Here is an 18,486-nt window from a genome sequence, read left to right on the forward strand (position 1 = left end):
TTTGTTTAAGAGAGACACAAAAAGGCAATTTAACAGTATGTTGATGATCCCAAGGGAGACAGATTAAGGGAGGGAGAGAGGAAGGTAAGAAAGGACAGATGCACGGGGACAAGGAGAAGTAGTGGGAAAGAGAGAGAGAGAGGGAGAGGGGTCAGGAAGAGGTTAGGAAAAGTTAGGAATGTGGAAATATATAGATATACAGTATATCTATATACTATAGATATATATCTATATATAATATTTAATAACCGATTGTTAATTTATCGAGTATCGAATCCTTTTAGAGAGAATCGTGATGCATCTAACCATCGATTATTTTTCCCTCCCCTAATGTGTACTGACCTCCACATTGATCAGTATTACAAAATAAGTTGCTATTAGCTTCCAAAAATGTAATTCTTGAGGAAGTATCATTGCTGCCACCTTATGAAATTGATGTATTTAAAGTTGTGACGCTAAGACTCCCTTTACAATATAATAATAATATTTATGCAAACCATTAAGTTTAACCCACAACCTACAATGAAGTCACAACTTTCGTTCCTTCCCATAATATAACCGTCATGTCAATGTACCGCAAGCAAAAATGTAGTATCCACATCTTTACTGTACTTTCTCTCAGGCCTACTTTCCCTCCGGAGGGATCCTGGGAGTACTGGTTCTACTGAAGCGGCTCCTACACTGCTGGAACGGTTGATGCAGGTACGGAAGTGCCTTAAAACACAGTTACTCTAATGGCAGCTATATGCTGTGTGTGTGTGTGTGTGTGTGTGTGTGTGTGTGTGTGTGTGTGTGTGTGTGTGTGTGTGTGTTGGAATAATTCTGAGCAGTGTGTTGAACAAAAGAAAAACAAGAAACATGCAGGAAATAAATGCTGTGAAGTAGTAGAGAGCTTTCATTTGTTGAAGAAATTTTGCATTCACAGACTTCGACGAAACTGTTGTCAGAGGAAAGTCCATCATTCATGTCAGACATGAATTAATTGGTTCTCCTTGGACTTAACCATATTTCAGAAAATATGGGTTGCATGAAAAGAGAAGAATAAGGAAGAACTGTATTACCAAAAACACTCAAGGGAAAAACTGACCAAAAACGAACCAAGCTGAATGCATGAAATATTTTTGGGGGGTTTTGGTCGTCGTTCGAAGCCATTCCACTACAGGCGTAGTTACTCTCCACGGCTGATAAAATGCAATGATTGCGACCCTTGCAATGATTACGTGTAGCAAGCCTAAACATTAATTCCCAACATTTTGATATCTGTCTGCATCTCTGACGCTGATGTACCGTCACCTGTTGGGACACAGAGGTTGTCTGTACTCCCAACACTGTCTTTAAAGGTCCCATGACATGGTGCTCTGTGGATGCTTTCATATAGACCTTAGTGGTCCCTAATACCGGATCTGAAGTCTCTTTTATATAGACCTTAGTGGTCCCCTAATACTGGATCTGAAGTCTCTTTTATATAAACCTTAGTGGTCCCCTAATACTGTATCTGAAGTCTCTTTTATATAGACCTTAGTGGTCCCTAATACTGTATCTGAAGTCTCTTTTATATAGACCTTAGTGGTCCCTAATACCGTATCTGAAGTCTCTTTTATATAGACCTTAGTGGTCCCCTAATACTGGATCTGAAGTATCTTTTATATAGACCTTCGTGTTCCCCTAATACTGTATCTGAAGTCTCTTTTATATAGACCTTAGTGGTCCCCTAATACTGTATCTGAAGTCTCTTTTATATAGACCTTAGTGGTCCCTAATACCGTATCTGAAGTCTCTTTTATATAGACCTTACTGGTCCCCTAATACCGTATCTGAAGTCTCTTTTATATATACCTTAGTGGTCCCCTAATACCGTATCTGAAGTCTCTCATCCAAAAATCAGCCTTGGTGCAGAATAACAGCCACTAGAGCCAGACTTCAAACTTCCCAATAGAAAATGTGAGATTATGTGCTGGAAGTTCCACCAGCTCTTGGCAGCAGATTGAAGTCGCTCAGTGATTCTCTCTTTTAGGCTTTCTGCACACTGCCTGCGTGGCGTGAGCGTGGCGTGTCTGTTGCGTGTCAGTTGCGTCCATGTCTTTGCACACCAGAAACGTGTCTGACGTGGTGCTGCTGCTGCTGCTAGCCTTGTCTGTACACGTGTGTTTCCCATTGATAAAATGAAGTAATAGCAGTTGCACATTTTTATGATATGTAAACATGAATAAACTGATTTGAGAACAGCAAAGACAACGTTGGCAGTATTGACGGCAAAATAGGCTGCAGAATGTGTTGTTGGGTATTGGCAGGTGCAATATTTGAAAATCAATGATTATTTTGTTTTTAATCACATTTAGATATGCATTTATTGTATGTCAAAACCTAGCGACTTTCAACAAATGTATGTATTTGTGTCAAAATGACATATGAACATATTTTTGTATTTAATTGGCCTGGAAACAGATGTGAACAATAGGCATTGGTCCTATTTCTAGCATGCACCTGTTTTTGCACAAAATAAAAACGGACACACCACGCAGCTGACACGCTTACGCCACGCAGGCAGTGTGCAGGAGCCATTAGACTGTGCCTGAAATGCTTTAACTTCTTATACTTAATAGCATGTTATGTAAATTATTTATTGAATTTCAATTATGATGAGGTTTTTGTTGAAGAACATCCCTGCAAGTTAGGAAGAGAAGCCTTAATGTATTCCATCGATCGATGTCGAACTGACAGCAGGTAGTGCAGAGTGGTTATGTTGAGCGGACCACCCTGACATTGAAACAAAAAGGCTGTGCAGCCATCTGGCAGCATCTCGACTCGGTGCTGCTGCAATATGTGCAGAGCAATCATCCAGATGTGTCAGGGATCCACTTCTTTACTGATGGACCATGTACTCGGTACAGGCAGAGAGGTAATTACTTCTTGTTGTTCATGGAGTAATAGAAGCTTTCAGGTACATGAAATTTCTTTGAGGCTAGCCGGTGGCGAGGCGTAGACGTGGGGTTGTTAAAAAGACAGGCTGATCTGTTGGTGAGTCAGTGCTGTGACCTAACACATGAATGAACTCTCTATGAAGCTCTCTTGGAGACGAGTGCCACACCAAAGATTTTCCTTATACAAAACACAAAAAAGCCAGAGCTGGCAAACATTCCAGCCAGCATGTCATCTGTGCCCTGAGCGATGAGGATTCACCAGCTGGGCGCAGTGGGGACAAGCTAAGTCATCAGGAAGGATGGTGGATGGGAATGTGCCGCAAGAAAGAATGTACTCTAACTGCTACAGTATCCACATCTTAACTGTACTTTCTCTCAGGCCTATTTTTCCTCCTAAGGGAGCCTGGGAGTACTGGTTCTACTGAAGTGGCAACGGTTGATGCAGGTACGGAAGTGCTTTAAGGCACAGTTACTCTAATGGCAGCGAGATGCTGACTCCAGTAAACCCTCAGACTGTACTGAAGTTGATAAAATACTCCCTGAATTACTTTGTAGAAATACGGATTTTTTTTTCCTCCTGAAATTGTTTTATTGATTAATGTCACTAGCATGCATTGCATCGCTCACTGTGCCTTCATTTTCTCCTTTTATTGCGTGCGTATAGCTAACAAAGTGAAGCAAGCCTTAATTTGACCCACTTCCCATTGAAGTAATAGAGTTCAGCACAAGATTACATTGTATTTATGAGGAAAAAAGTAGAGTTTAATGGCAAAAGATTTTTCTATCAAACTTGTTCTTGTTGATCTGTTTTTAGTTTTTTTAGCTTATATGTATCTTATCCCCAATTTTCTTCCCTAAACCTCAAAACGTCAATTGTGTGGCGATAAAAGCATCGAATTGGAGTGCTTTCCTAGTACCTTGATCTTTGATTATTCTCCTGTTGGATCCATCACCCAAAACATTGTGTCTATGTGAGTTGTGCACATCCAAATCGGCTTTCCTAGTTTATAATACTACAAGTAAATAAAAATTAGCGAAGAAGAAAAAAACTTTGTGTTGATTTTTATCTGGACAATTACAAAAAAGGAATATGAACTGTGTATGTTGTGTTATTGGGATTGAATCAGAAAACTAAAATGTGCTCACATAAAGAGAATGCCACCTATGAAAAGCAAAGTATTTCTTTTTTTTTTAGTCCTTAAAATGACCCCTTCTGTCTTTTCTCCCTCTGCCCTCGCTACTCTTACGTCTCCGTAATTCCACAGTGGTTCTGTTGGACCATTATTTCTCCCTCCACTTCACTTTCTTCCTCCTTCACCTTTTCCATTCCTCAGCTCTCTCCAGCTAATGTTTTCACTGGACTGCTTCCCGGTGGGACAGCATTCTGATGGCGTTCCTGACAGGGAAAAACCCCACAGCTGACTTCCATTAAGAGAAAACTGGAAACCAAGACAATCCCATACTGTCAGGTAGAGTGCCTTATAGCGGGGTCAGGCTAGAGCCCTTTGTCTAAAAATCCTCAGGCCAGCATCTGTCGCCGTTAACATTCACTGCACCTTATGTATTAAATGGGTTGTTTGGGTGAGTATGATTCATATTGTAGGAGTTTTACGATAGTTAGACAACCTAATATCCCAGAGCCCAGCGTGTCACTGACATCTATAATTTTCAGCAGTTTCAAACCTGATGTTGCTTGGCAACAAATACGATCACAGCCAGGAAGTGGACTTTTGGCACAGCTTGTTTGAAAGACCTTTGTTTTATTAATAAATCAGACAAATTCGCCAGAGCTGACCCAGTTGCTTTGGCAAAGGTCCCTGGCAACATAGTCAATTCGAGTGAGTCATTAATATCTTAAAGCAGGCAGACAAAAGTTCCAAACTATTTTTTTTTGTCTTTTGAAAATGACATAAAGCCAGAAAAGAGTCAAAAGATTGTCTCAACCATATAAATGATATATGAGACTTGGCAAACATGCACCTCTGCAGGATATTCCATATCCATTCAACAACAATTTCTCAAACCTAATCAAATGTTTGGCTCTTAATAAACTAACTTATTTGATCATGGAAAAATATATAAAATGAAAATAACACCACAGTGGTTGGAGAGTCCTATTTTTGCTGTTTGAGTAACACTGTACTTGCAGGTATCTACATAAGAGTGACATGACATTGTGACCATACCTTGTCATGACAAAACCAAATGACCCTTACTAAAAGAAGCAATATGTCATAAACGTTTGTGACTTTTAAATAATGTTTATGACAGTGTCATGTGCCTCTTATGTGTATACCTTCAAGTAAAGTGTAACCAAACCTTGTATGTCCAAAACCTTTGTTATTAAGGAAATTAAAAAAGACTAATTTCAAAAACAATGTACTCCTCAGACGAAGTTAGACAAAATCAACTTGTCACTGTTTAAATATGTGCCCAGCCCACAGAAACGGTGACCAATAGCATTGATTTATAAAACGATTTGGATATATGAGGTTTCTGCCTGAAAGCGACAATATGAGATAAATGCTTTTTGAATGGATAAACTTAAACTTTGGTCCACAATAAGAGTTTGTGTGATTTGAAATTCAAGACATCTGGATGTCTCATTTAAAAATGAACTAAATTTGGTGGATCAGTAACATCGTTCAAGAGGTCCAGGTTAGATTAAGCAATTGTTTCAACTGCATTTACTGACTTTATGTCCACATTTTGTTCAGAGATACAGTACTTTACAATAAAATACATGTCTACATATTGAACAAACCAAATTAAGATGTGTGATGGTTCTGAAAAACATCTCGTTAGAACCAAATTTTGTCTAGTGTCAACCCACATATCTAAATGTATTTTGACCTGCAAATCAAATTAATTCTGATCCACATGGGATGAAAAATAAGTGTTAAGTCTGTGTCTGGTGCATATTATTGTGAATACTGAAAGAAACATAGACCTGCCCCCATGATATTTCTTAAATCATAAATATAAAGTGTAAAAATTGCTTTAAATTGCTCTTGTGTGTACAATTTGTATGACTAGATGAATATGCGTCGTTGTAGCCAAACTGAAAACAGATGTGAATTCAAGCCAAGGTCAGTTAAGCAGATAGTGTACGCCCCCCCCTATGTACCAAACTCATTCTGCACCAAAGCTTTTAGGGGCACCTCTAAGGTCTCAGCGGGCTGATTAAGATGGAGTAGAGTCCCTATGCTGAGTGACCATAGACGCCAAGTTCTCACTTTCCTGCTGCTGCTGTGTGTTACTGTGTGTTGAAGCAAGGGTTTCACTTTACCATGGGGTTCAGGAAGTCAGGAAAGCGGGGCGGGGGGCGGGGGGGGGGGGGGGGGGGGGGGGGGGGGGGGGGGGGGGGGGGGGGGGGGGGGGGGGGGGACTGTCTGAGACTGTCAAGACTGGCTCATAAAAAAAGACTCCAAGAGGGACGGAGAGAGTGATTGAACGAGGGAGGTGAAAAAGAGAAAAAAGAGGGAAGGAGGACTGAGGGACAGGGAGAAGGAGGTGAAGGTACTGAGAGGAGCAGGACAATGAGGCTTTTGATGAGGCCTTTCTGGGGAGCATATGTGGGTCACTGCATGGATAAACAGACTTTCACTACCCTAAATTGATGATTTACACACACACACACACACACACACACACACACACACATAAACAACACAACGTGGCTCTGTGTGTGTGTGTGTGTGTTTCCCATATGGCCATTTACGCACAGGCTTTCACATATCACTCTTGAACAGGCAAAAGCATGCACACGCACGCCCGCACGCACGCACACACACACGCTCACACAAACGCACACATACACACACCAAACACACACACAGACAGACAGAGCCACGTTGTCTTCTATTCATGGTTTATGCCTCTCCATTTTACTCCTTTATGGATGTGGCCCCTTCATGCCCTCTCTCTAAATCAGTTGGCTTACTTGTACGCATAAAAGTTGACCATGTTACTCTCTTTAACACACACACACACACACACAGTGTCTTGCCATCTGGTTCACTTTCTTACTCACTGGCAGTGCCACATAGAAGTATCAGTTGCATCCTTTCACAGATTTGAGGATTTAAATCTGTTTTAGCAGGATGAAAAGATGCATAACGGAGGGGCTCAGCTGTTATGTTCAAGTGAACAGAAAGATGACACTTCGGGCTTGTCACACCACTGGAGTAACCTTAAGCAAAACTCTCAATTCCCACGAGCCTTGTGACTGCTCCTCTGCAGAGCTGACCTACACTAGACCTGCAGGCAGCAGCATCTGATCCACTGACATGAATCCTTGCTGAAAAAAGAGCTCCACTGTGGTAGTTTTCTCAAGAACTCAATCTAAATGCAGGCAAAAATGGGTTTCCTCTTATAATAATGATTCACACGGCATTCTGTAATTGTCAAGAGATTGGCCATTGTATAGTCAGATTATTAGAAGATTAATATTGTAAAGTGTCCCGAGGCAATTATGAGTTCTATTCAGTGGCTGATGCTCCCCATCACTGGATCATTCCCAATCATGTTCCCTCTAGTGGGGCTATATTGTTCTATGGCTTTCATTAATTCTGCATGATGTTTTTCTGCACTTCTTCATGTTGGTAATGTACGATCTTGTTTGTTTTCTGGGTTTGTGTTTTTTTTTTATTGTTTCGGCTGTCTCTCCCTTAGCCCTTGGGAGAGTAAATGAGGTTTGTTGACCATGAATTCCAAAACTAACAGGAAAACTAAAGTTAATAAGTTAGTGTTACGTAGTGTTGAAAACTTCAAAAAAAGTGACAAACGTTGAAAAGCGCATCAAAAAATTAAGGAAAAGTATTTTTCAATAAAAGTGTTGATTTTCAATTTTGACTGATGTGACCTGATGTACGTGTTCTGCTGTAACTTCCTAATTTCCCATTTTTTTGAATCGTTAAATATCTTTTAACTTACATACCAAAGTAAACCTGCAGTTGTCTGCCTTTCACTTATCAAAATTAATCATTAACTAGGATAAGAGTCAATATTGCAACACATACAGTATAGCTTGCAACGCCATTCATACAAAAGCATCAGAAGGAAGTCTCAGAAGAATTTAAACCGTTAGAAAACTGTTGCCTTTATTGCAAAATGATTTAACAAGTATTGAACAGGGCTATTAAAGTTGGTTTGATTTAGCAACACTTGTCCTGGGGGCTCTTGCTGATTTCAAGCCCTCGGATAAGTTGTGGTTAAATTTATTTTTAATGCATTTTCCTGCTTGTTCTTATGCGATTACTTATTTACTTTCCTACTATCCCTGTTGCTTTCACCCTCCCTTTTCCAAGAGCTGTAAAATGTGACAGAATGTCTTGTTAAGTGATCCACTGACTTAATTGTCCAAGTTATCTTTATACTGCCATTGCTACCCGATGGTCATTGGACTGGATCGGTGGCCCTGAGAAAAAAATGTAAAACCTTGAAAACAACCTCTCGTCTGACTGCGATGTCACTGGACTTTAACAAAAGAAAGCTTCTCACCAGTTGCCATGATGATGAGAGAACCATCATTTCAGTAAGGCTGGTTTGCTGATTGGTTGTCTCCTACATTATACAACACGGGGAGCTACTGTTTATTTCTTTTAATCCTCCTCTACCAGAGTCTTTCCGCCTTGCCTCTACTTCTCTTTCTGACCTCTATCATTTCCAATAACACCATCTGAGCTTCATTTCTAGTTCCGTTTATTTTAGAAATGTAATAAGTCTGGCGTTGTGTGAAAGCGGCTTATTTGAGCTTTTTTAAACTGGTCTGTCTGTTGATCCTTTGTAGTTAAATCCTCACATCAAATCCAAGACAAGCTTCAGACGGGCAGAGAAGTGATTTTGCTAATCATTAGCTGAACTTCTGACAACATTTCTAACGCATTACATGGCTGGTGTTTTGGTTAAAGTTGTGGCCTCATTTAAATACTCTAACACCTTTTTTTGAAAGGTCAGTTGTAATCTTGTAATGTAATCAATGGCATTTATCATTAATTAGAAAAAGACAATATAGACATTAAGACATTGACCACAGCCATTGGTTGATTGATCAACAAATTAACTGATTGATTGATTGATTGATAGCAGCAATACCCAACCAGCAACAACACTATCAAATTATCTTCAGCGATGTTAATTTAATAGTTGTCAGCAATTGCTATTGTACTTACTGAATTGTTAAAAGATAACAAGCTGGAAAGAATGTATTTGACATGTAAATGTGCTGTATTTATATAGCGCTTTTCCAGTCTTAACAACTGCTCACAGCGCTTTAACATCTACAGGAAACATTCACCATTCACACACATTCACACACTGTGGCCGGGGCTGCCGTACAAGGTGCCACCTGCTCATCAGATAAACACTCACACACATTCACACTCCGATGCGCAGCACCGGGGGCAACTCGGGGTTCAGTGTCTTGCCCAAGGACACTTCGACAATGAATGCAGGGGCGGGGATCGAACCACCAAACTTCCGATTGGCAGGCAACCGCTCTACCACTGAGCCACAGCCGCCGCCCCGTGTATCTAGGAAGCACCCATGTACATTCGAAGCACACATGCTTTTTAGACACATGTCCAATATTTTAAGTGTCAATAAATGTGAGTTGGAACTACAACACACATGAGCTGACATTTTCATCCCTGAAGAGAAAATGTATGAGTTGTAATTACAATGCAAAAAAGATCAAATAAAAACCAGTAGGAGCTCTGAATTCACGTGTGGGTTTCCACTTGGGGCCTTTCTGTAACGGTTGGTTTACTTAGAAGTTAGAAAAGAAGGCAAGAGCAAATCCAAAAATGAAAAAAACATGCCATTCTGTATTAACATCACTTATTGGCTCTTGACCTATCACCGTGTCTTGGAGATCCCCGAGAGTCCAGAAGAACTTTGTGTTACACCGGAGTCGGTTTAGCTCATCCCTTATCACTGATTTCCGATCCCAGTGGCCCATATGGACATGCAATACCTAAAAAGGTCGACTCCGTGGTGATGCCAAGTCTTTGATCTGACAGCCAAGACTGCTTTGATATGTGCTTATCAGTGAAATCAAGCTTCGTCCTTCTTCTCTTGACTACTCGTCGTCATTTTCTCAGTTTCATCCCTTCCTGGCATCTTCTCCCTCTTTACCTTCTTGTCCTCTCCATTCCTTTCTTCTCCTCACCCTTCCTGTGCTCTTTCTCCCTCCATCACTTCATCCTTCTCTTCTCTCTTATCTCTCCCTTCGTTCTGGTTCTCTTGAACTCACGTGTGCTTTCTCTTCTCCTAGAGTCTCTTTTGCACTTGTAGACCTCCTTATCTCCCCATGGCCTGTGTAGTTGTACTGTGGTGCAGTTCTACACGCACTCAAACGCACGCACACACACATACACACTAGGATTTAATTGAAGTTGATTACCTATTTAACCAGAGGGTTAGACGATGGGCAGAGGGAACAACTCTGTTTGTGTCTGTCTCACCCAGTCTGTATTTGTCCCTTTTGCTATACATACATCTCTTTCAAATCAATTCTTTCTGCCTCTCTTTAACCCACACCCTCCACTCACTCTTCATTAACTGTGGCAATTCAAAGCTTTTCATGAGATATAAAAACTGGATGCAATCACACTGTTCAATGCAATCAAGGACCTCTTTTTTAGTAAGAGGTTTTCTGGATTCCTTGTACACTGTGGTTGGATTGGAGAACAGTGGAAGTTTGAGTAAATGTATTTGTTGTAATGTTTTGATCAGCCGAACAAAGCTGATTCAGATGTACAGTAGGTATTGTTGTAGCTTGCATTAATTGACAGGTTAGTGCATGTTGGCTAGCAAAAGCAGGATGCAAAAAAAAACTCAGCAGTGTGATTAGGATCAGAGCCGCTACGATACAGCATTGTGTTGCACCACGCTTTCTAGTGTATTACAGTGCTCTCTTAACATAAACAGATATTTACATATTCCAAAAGATAAAAAGACTGTGTTTTTAAAGTATGCTGAAGTTCGCAGTTATCTCCCACTGCTACAGGCATTTCTTTAGGTTTAGGAGTTTGGCCACATCTTGTTTATCATCCAGCAAATGCTCAGCTGCTTGTTAACACAGCAGCTGAAAAATCAGCTTTATAATGATGCTACATGTAGCGTTGTCTTGTATCTTGGTAGCTGTAATGACAGGTCTTCAGCTGAAGAATGGATCTGTCAGCGTTGAAATGTGCCTCTTAGATCTATTTAACACTTCCACGTAGTGGTTGAAAGTCAGCCTGTTATGTACGAGTCCTTTGTGAGAAAAAACAGCCCAAAGACTTTTTCTTTGGCCGGTAGTTTACACATCAGAGGCAGCCAAGTTAGGAAATAATGCATTACTGTATGTTGATAGAAGGTGGCTCACATTGGTATAAGTACAAAGTGTTCCCCATGCTTTCCACATGCTGTACTCACATCCGAGGACTCATCTAACTGGAGGGTCGGACTTCCACTGGCAATAAAGCAGGATCCTAAATGACTTTAACGGCTGCTTCCTGTTCCATCTTTTTCTCTCTTCGCCCCTTTCTCTCCTGCTCTGCATTGGTATATTTCAGTTAATGGCTTGTACTTAAAACGGCTGATGCTTTTAAAAGAAATAATAACTGGATGAAATGTCTGATTAAAACAGTTAGTGTTGTTATAATTTCTCAGTACTATCAAGGCAGCCACAATCATCATCTAGCTTGAGGCTGAGGAAAACAATAGTTTGTCTTTAAGAATGGCCAAATATCCCTCAAAGCTAAACAATTAAGATTTGCTGTGCACTCTTTGTGTTTTCAGACTGAAGGGACCAGATGTGTGATTAGATTACACCCCCCACCCCCCCAAAAAAAATCGGAGGTTTTTATTTTAGTTAGGGACTTCTTCAGGATAACAGATTTAGAATCAAAACAAAAAAAAGCCATAACTACTGAAAATGAATATGCATGTTAACAGATTGTTCTTAGACTAGCTCGTGTTTGCTGACACTAGCAGCTAAAGTGGGGTTTATGGCTAGCTTAATGCAAACCAATGTTGCTGATAGCGACAATTAGATATTAGTACCAATCCCATGCATGACACATCTCAATTTTATTATGGTAAAATAACAATTGATAAATATAAGGTAGCATGCACAATAAATGAGAAGAAGCTGGAAAACATAACTTATACAATAACTCTGGTTTACCATGGGATCATTTATAGATTTTGTTTTACCAGTATTTGTTACAAGCTGGAGTTACATCTGTTGGGTGACATGGAAGCTGTAATTACAGCGACACATGTATCTGTCTCTCTCTGAAAAGGTATAATAATTTAACATGTTTTGTTATGGCCTTTGGGGTTAATCTTGCCATTGCGGATGAAAAATGCATTTCTGTTTTAAAACCCGGCGCATGCGGAAAATATAACAATTAACCTATGTCTGAGAGCAGGGACGTAGTAAAACAAATCACAACCCAATTTAAACAACGCATATGCTCGAATGCCTTACATGATGATTTATTCATTGTAATGAAAATATAGGACGAGAAAAAAGTGGGCTACAATAATGTGGTTGCCACCGGGGAAACCAGGGGTGATGATTAGGATGTCGTCACATTAGGGTTGTCAAGGGCAACAGGGCAACCCTTAACATTGTTAATGCCGAGCCCTGATGGGTGTGGGCACCAAAATTGTTGCTGCATACCCCTATGACACTGGTTTGTTGCACCCCTGTACGTATGGATGAGTTCCTTTCAAAACACACTTCTCACAAGAAGTTCTGCACTAATCAAGTGGGTAGTTAATGCCTGAGAGATGGTAATACACATATACAGTATAGGCTCCATATTGCTTCCACAGTCAATTAGTTACCTTATGTTTTCACCTTAATGGCAGTTTCACGCCTACCTTCCCTCATCCAGACATCCCTTATGTTACCAACTCCTTCAATATCATCTTCTTCATCTCTGTCCACCATTATATTTACTTTAATACATTTCATTGGGATTTGTAAAGTCTGTTCGCCAAGTCAGAGCCAAGTTTGAAACATAACTGTGGGCAAGATAAACCATCCAAAATCAATTCCAATATAAAATGCTTGATGTTGTGAAATGACTTGCAAATGTCTAAGATATGTGTTCTTTAATCGTTTTACACGCCACTGAAATAGACCACCCAGAGAACAACCGTTTAGGTACAGTAGATTGTGCAAAAAGCTCATAATATGAGCCTATATTTAAGTTGTTTCACTAACCCTAACTAACACTAACTAGCTAATTTAAATGTTACGTGATAAAAACGGCCCCAGTGACATAAACCTATTCTGTCGTTTAGGGATGAGGGTTGTGTTGCACATAAATTACTGCATCGGACTTTTAAGATTTACAAGTCATGGTAAAAAATCTAGTGCGGGTCACAAATTCAGCTACCTGCACAACCATTCAGAAACCCCTGCATATATTGTATTGTGTCTCACATTTAAAGGGAATGTCTATCCTTGAGTCCTCAAGCTAAAGCATTTGGTGCCCTGTCTAACTGCAGAGTCGTCAGATTCATCTACCAACCCTCATAGAACTGGCTCAAGGTTGCCTCGGAACAGCTCTTAATATTGCTGTTATAGTTTTAGACTGCCGGAGGACATCCTTTGACACACTAAGCTCCTCTTTCCTCTCTCCTTCCATCTGTGTGCATCCATGTCCCAGAAATGCTTGTTACTAATCTAGCTCTGGGGAGTTAATTCCCCAGAGCCTGTAAGGCCCTGCAGTGCCCTGCTACAGCCTGTAACGTCCTGCAGTGCCCTGCTACAGCCTGTAACGTCCTGCAGTGCCCTGCTACAGCCTGTAACGTCCTGCAGTGCCCTGCTACAGCCTGTAACGTCCTGCACTGTCCTGCTTTACTCTTAAGATAACTCTTATGATTTGATACCATAAATAAATTTGAATTATATTGAAATTTGGAGTACAAGCAGCGACGTGGCAGTGGGAGAATTTTACATGGCCCAACCACAACAACCCTTTTCCTTAAGCCATACTACTACTCCAAGAATGTGCTTAGTAGGGTTGATGGAGGATTTATGGTAGTTTCTTTAGGATTAAGGACATTTTTTGTCCATCTACCAATCAAGTGGTTGTCATGAATACAATGAAGATGTGACTTCTTTTTTTTCCATTTTCCTCCTTTCTGCCTCAATCTGTCAAGCTCCTATGTTTTCCCCCCTACTCTGCCTTTCCACTTTTCGCCTGTATATCTGTCCTCCCATTTCTCTAAACTTCTTTTCTGCTCTCTCTCGTATATTTCAATAACACGTCTTTCCTTTTTTCCTTTACCCTTCTTGCCCTGAAAGGACGGGAAGAACAGCAAAGCCTTTACAAAGGTTTCACAACGATCCCCAATAACTGTACCTGTTCTGTCATGCTGAATACTGTGGGTGTAGATGCACTGTACTTGCCAGTCAGTATGCAGATTCAGAAAAAACTGCTGTATACTATGGCCACAGATTAGATGGGAAGTGTCTGTAAAACTTCTATAATGTTGCATTCCGGTTCAATATACTGTTCAGAATGTTGTTTATTGACAGTACATATCTATCATCCCATTAAAACATTAACTATTAGATATTCCATCACTATCCTCTTCACATATATCAGAAATGTGAAAAATAGATTTTCTTGGTTTGTTCGGAGAGTTCAATTGTTGAAAACAGGCATCTCTCTGGTCTCTCAATACATCATGCCCCGCATCTTTAGGGTCGAGCTGGTTATAAAGAGGTCTGAAAGCACAGAGGCAGAAATCCTCCCTTGGGCAGGAATGGAGGCACTGAAAGCCGAGTGCTTTGGACCTAGTGGGCAGAGCCAAGACTTATAAATGAGTAGCGAGATGGTCTTTGTTCCTATAAGAAATCCCAAAAGATGTGCATCCTGTGGGTCTATAAGTAAAGGATTCAGTTAGACCTACAATCATTCTGCAGCAATAGAGCTTTAATCACAAGGGCCATGTATCTGGCGCTGCAAATGGGAAGAGAAAATACACCTAAAGGGAATTATAAAGTTCAAAATAATAGTAAGGGACATGGTACTATTTGCGCAAACATGCACTCTAACACATGTAAACATAGATTATCGTACACAGTCTCAGTACATCAGGCTCAGCTGTTCCAATTACCTGGGAAAATACAGAAATTTGCAAAGGGCCAAATATATATGTAGTGCTATTTAAAGCGGCGTACCATTTGAAATTGCAGAGAATGTGGGAAGGATAATTACACTGCATCAAAGGTTTCTTGTACTGTTAGAAGTTTAAAGAGAGAAATTAATATTATATGTTGATGTATTTGAATAGAAGGGGAACGCGAGAGCAAACGAGTGACATCCACTCTGAAGAGGGTCTACTTCTGACAGAAATTCATGACTTAAGCCTTCGAAGAAGAGTTTTAGAGGCACAAGCGGCAAATGCTGTTTCAAGGATTTTTTTTTTAATTTGATCACTTTCTCCAGAGAAGACTGCTGTTTAAAAAAAACATAATACTTTGGATTCATAGAGATTTGGGCTTTTACTATTCGCTGGTCTCCCACACATTCTTCTAGTGTGTACACCGAGCAGTAAGGAATAAGAGCTTTAAGGTGGATGGGATTCCTTTCAGTCTTACTTCCATTTTCTGAGTCAGCTTAAGATTCAAACCTGCAACCTCCCAGTCCAAAGCTTACTACTGTATTCTCTCAGCCACCAATACACCTCTTGTGTTTCAGAGGGGAAACCCTTGGGCATAAAAGAAACCGCCAAGAGAATATTGTTCAAAGCAGCACAGCATGACACCAATTATGCTAAAAGCACAAAAATAGACAAACTTGAAAATTACCTCATAATCGTATATAGACCTTCTTGAATCACCATCAATATTCAAGCTGTCAGATAAAAACATCTTCAGAAAACATCCAGAAATTAGGTTAAACTGTTATCTTTAGACTGGCAACCACATCTTTCAAATCACATGCTGAGGTTTAAATGTTGCATGGTGCTTTTCCTCAGAAGCTTGCTCATGTCACATCATCTTACTGTAACCATTTTTGTAATGTTTGAATGTGACAGCAATGAATAGGCAGTGAAGGCAGCATTTGCACAATCGTACAATAAATGTTTGGATTCATAAATAGAGAGGATGTTGATTCTGGACATTTATCCGTGAAATACAGTAGTCTTGAATACAGTATGCAGGGATGGGATCAAACACACACACTCAAACAAAAGCACACACACACACACACACACATACATATAACCCCCGCCAAGCTCGGAGCTTTGCATATCCTTTTCCCCCTTCAACACACTAGAGACAGATGTTCTCTGTGATATTACATCTGTTTCTGTAACACACAAATCTCAAACACACACACACTAAACCTCCTAGTATTGAGAAGGACTCTAACACATTTTCTCATTGGAACGAGGGGACGGTTCTTAGTCCAAAACTCTACAACAGATCCTAACTGCTGGCTCTGTCAGAGCTGGGAGAAGAGAAATATAGAGCAAGGATGAAACAAAGACGGACAATGAAAATGAGCAAAACTGAGAGGGAGTGTGTGCCTGTGTGTGTGTGTTGGCCATTTTGGCCTCTTAAGAGGTGCAATTACTTTTTGGAGCTGTGGCCAAAAAGGTTGGCGGGATAGAGGGATCACTAGCTGGCCAGCTGGTTCAAGGACTCCTTGGCTCTTTGGTGTGCAGGCTGCGTGAAGGGATGGATGGATGGATGGATGGATGGATGGATGGATGGATGGATGGATGGATGGATGGATGGATGGATGGAGGGATAAGTGCCCTTGAGCATTGCACTTAATCTCCTTAACATCCCTGTTTTGTAGCCTCAGCTCTTACAAAATAGATGTATCGTTTTGAATTTGAAAGATGAATTTCTTAATTCAATTACACCGTACAATAATGGGGAGAAATTACTGTACTGAAGTACTTTAAAAGTTAATTGTAAGCATTAAGTTGCTTATTAGGTGCCTCAGTTAAAACCGTTAGTCCTTGCTTTATTTTCTATGATTAACACAGCAGTTAAAGTATCCTTATGTGCTACCTTTTGTACCAGTATTGTGGACTGTTGTACTACATATATTTTTTAACGACATAACGTTGACACCTAAGGTAATTTTGGGAATGGCCAAACGGTCCAAGCCCATCAAACTGAAACATAACTCTTCCAAACATACCATGCTTTATTCCCTTAATGCTCGAGGCTGTTTCAGGATGGATTCTGGGGTTGTTTCTGGAAGTTCTTTAAATATTTTTTAAAAACTTCCTTGCAGGGTGAGTAATTCTGCAACTCTGAAAATAGTCAAAGACAAAAGTTGTTGGGAGAAGAAAGTTATATGCACTTGTTATATCTTCTATGGTTTGAATCAGGCTCGGCAATCAAGCCATCACTCACGCTCAGTTTTAAATTTGCTTCCTCTTCCCTCCCTCGGCCCACCACCTGTCACTCTTAGCATGCGTCATGCATTCGCCAACACACACACACACACACACAAATGTTCACACAGAGACACAGACATTGACTCATTCCACACAAAGACCCCCCACTCTGACCCCCCCCTCTCCCCCAAAGCACCCCACATTTCAACTTCAAAATGGGTCTTTTTTGTGGAGCTGTCACAAAGTCATCACACCCAGATTAGTCAGAGAAAGAGAAATAGATTGAGAGAGGAGGGGAAATTGACACAGAGAATGAGTGAGAGTGAAAGAGTGTGACAGAGAGAGATGTCACCCACGCTCCTTTGCTCCTTAACAAGTCGCACGGTACCAACTGACTGACACCACTTTCACATTCAACTTTAAAAAAACAGACGTTAGACTTTCTGCCTTTATTCACTTGTTAAAAGGCTTTCAGGGGCTTTGTAGACTTTGGTGATAGGCAGCCAAAGAGCAGAGGTGTATGCTTCCCAGTGGAGAAAAAAACAGCAATTCCCGTGTCTTGGGTGCCGTTGCTTGACTGAAGAAAAGTCTTGTCAACGTTGCACCGTGTGAACAGTTTGCATTACAGAGTTTGAACAGTTACCTTTTGCAGTGGATTTGGGTGGGAAAAGTATAATGTCAAAAACAAGTTTCCTGTACTACTTTAACTGTAACTACATGTATTTTACAGTTGTTCTACTACATCTATGTGTTTTGTGAATTCATTATTAATGTTCCACAGTGTTTTCTGATGGAAGGAAGACAAAGAACCAAATTCTGAATCAGGTTTAAAATTGAATCCAATACGTTCTGCTTGGAGGATTTTAACAAACTTTCAACGAGTACTGTAAAATTTGGATGATTCACAAGGCATAGTTCCCTCAGGGGAGATATCTCTGTTGGACTCTTAATTAGGCAGATGTTCCTATCTAACACCCATAACAACTATTGATGGTGGTGGTCTCCAGAGATCTGAATGACTTTTTTTAAAACTTTTTTTCCTGGAGCACATAATAAATCAGTCGTAATGTGAATGGTGTTTATCTCCAGGTTTTTCAGAAGAAATGTATGTTGTAGGCTACTGTAGTATCCTCGTTCATTTGCATCACTCAAGATCCATTGATCTGTAGCTTTTGGGGGGGGGGGG

At 40.4% G+C, this 18,486-nt stretch overlaps 1 long non-coding RNA gene across 1 annotated transcript in view; it reads left to right on the forward strand.

The window, feature by feature from the left end:
• The first annotated feature begins 2,151 nt into the window (after positions 1-2,151).
• LOC117960589 overlaps positions 2,152-18,486 on the forward strand; it is a 21,701-nt gene continuing 5,366 nt past the window's right edge. The window contains exons 1-2 of the long non-coding RNA XR_004660179.1: positions 2,152-2,273; positions 8,619-8,622. This is a non-coding gene — a long non-coding RNA (uncharacterized LOC117960589). The remainder of the gene's footprint in view (positions 2,274-8,618; positions 8,623-18,486) is intronic.

This window comes from Etheostoma cragini, chromosome 17, assembly GCF_013103735.1.
Source record: "Etheostoma cragini isolate CJK2018 chromosome 17, CSU_Ecrag_1.0, whole genome shotgun sequence".
NCBI lineage: Eukaryota > Metazoa > Chordata > Actinopteri > Perciformes > Percidae > Etheostoma > Etheostoma cragini.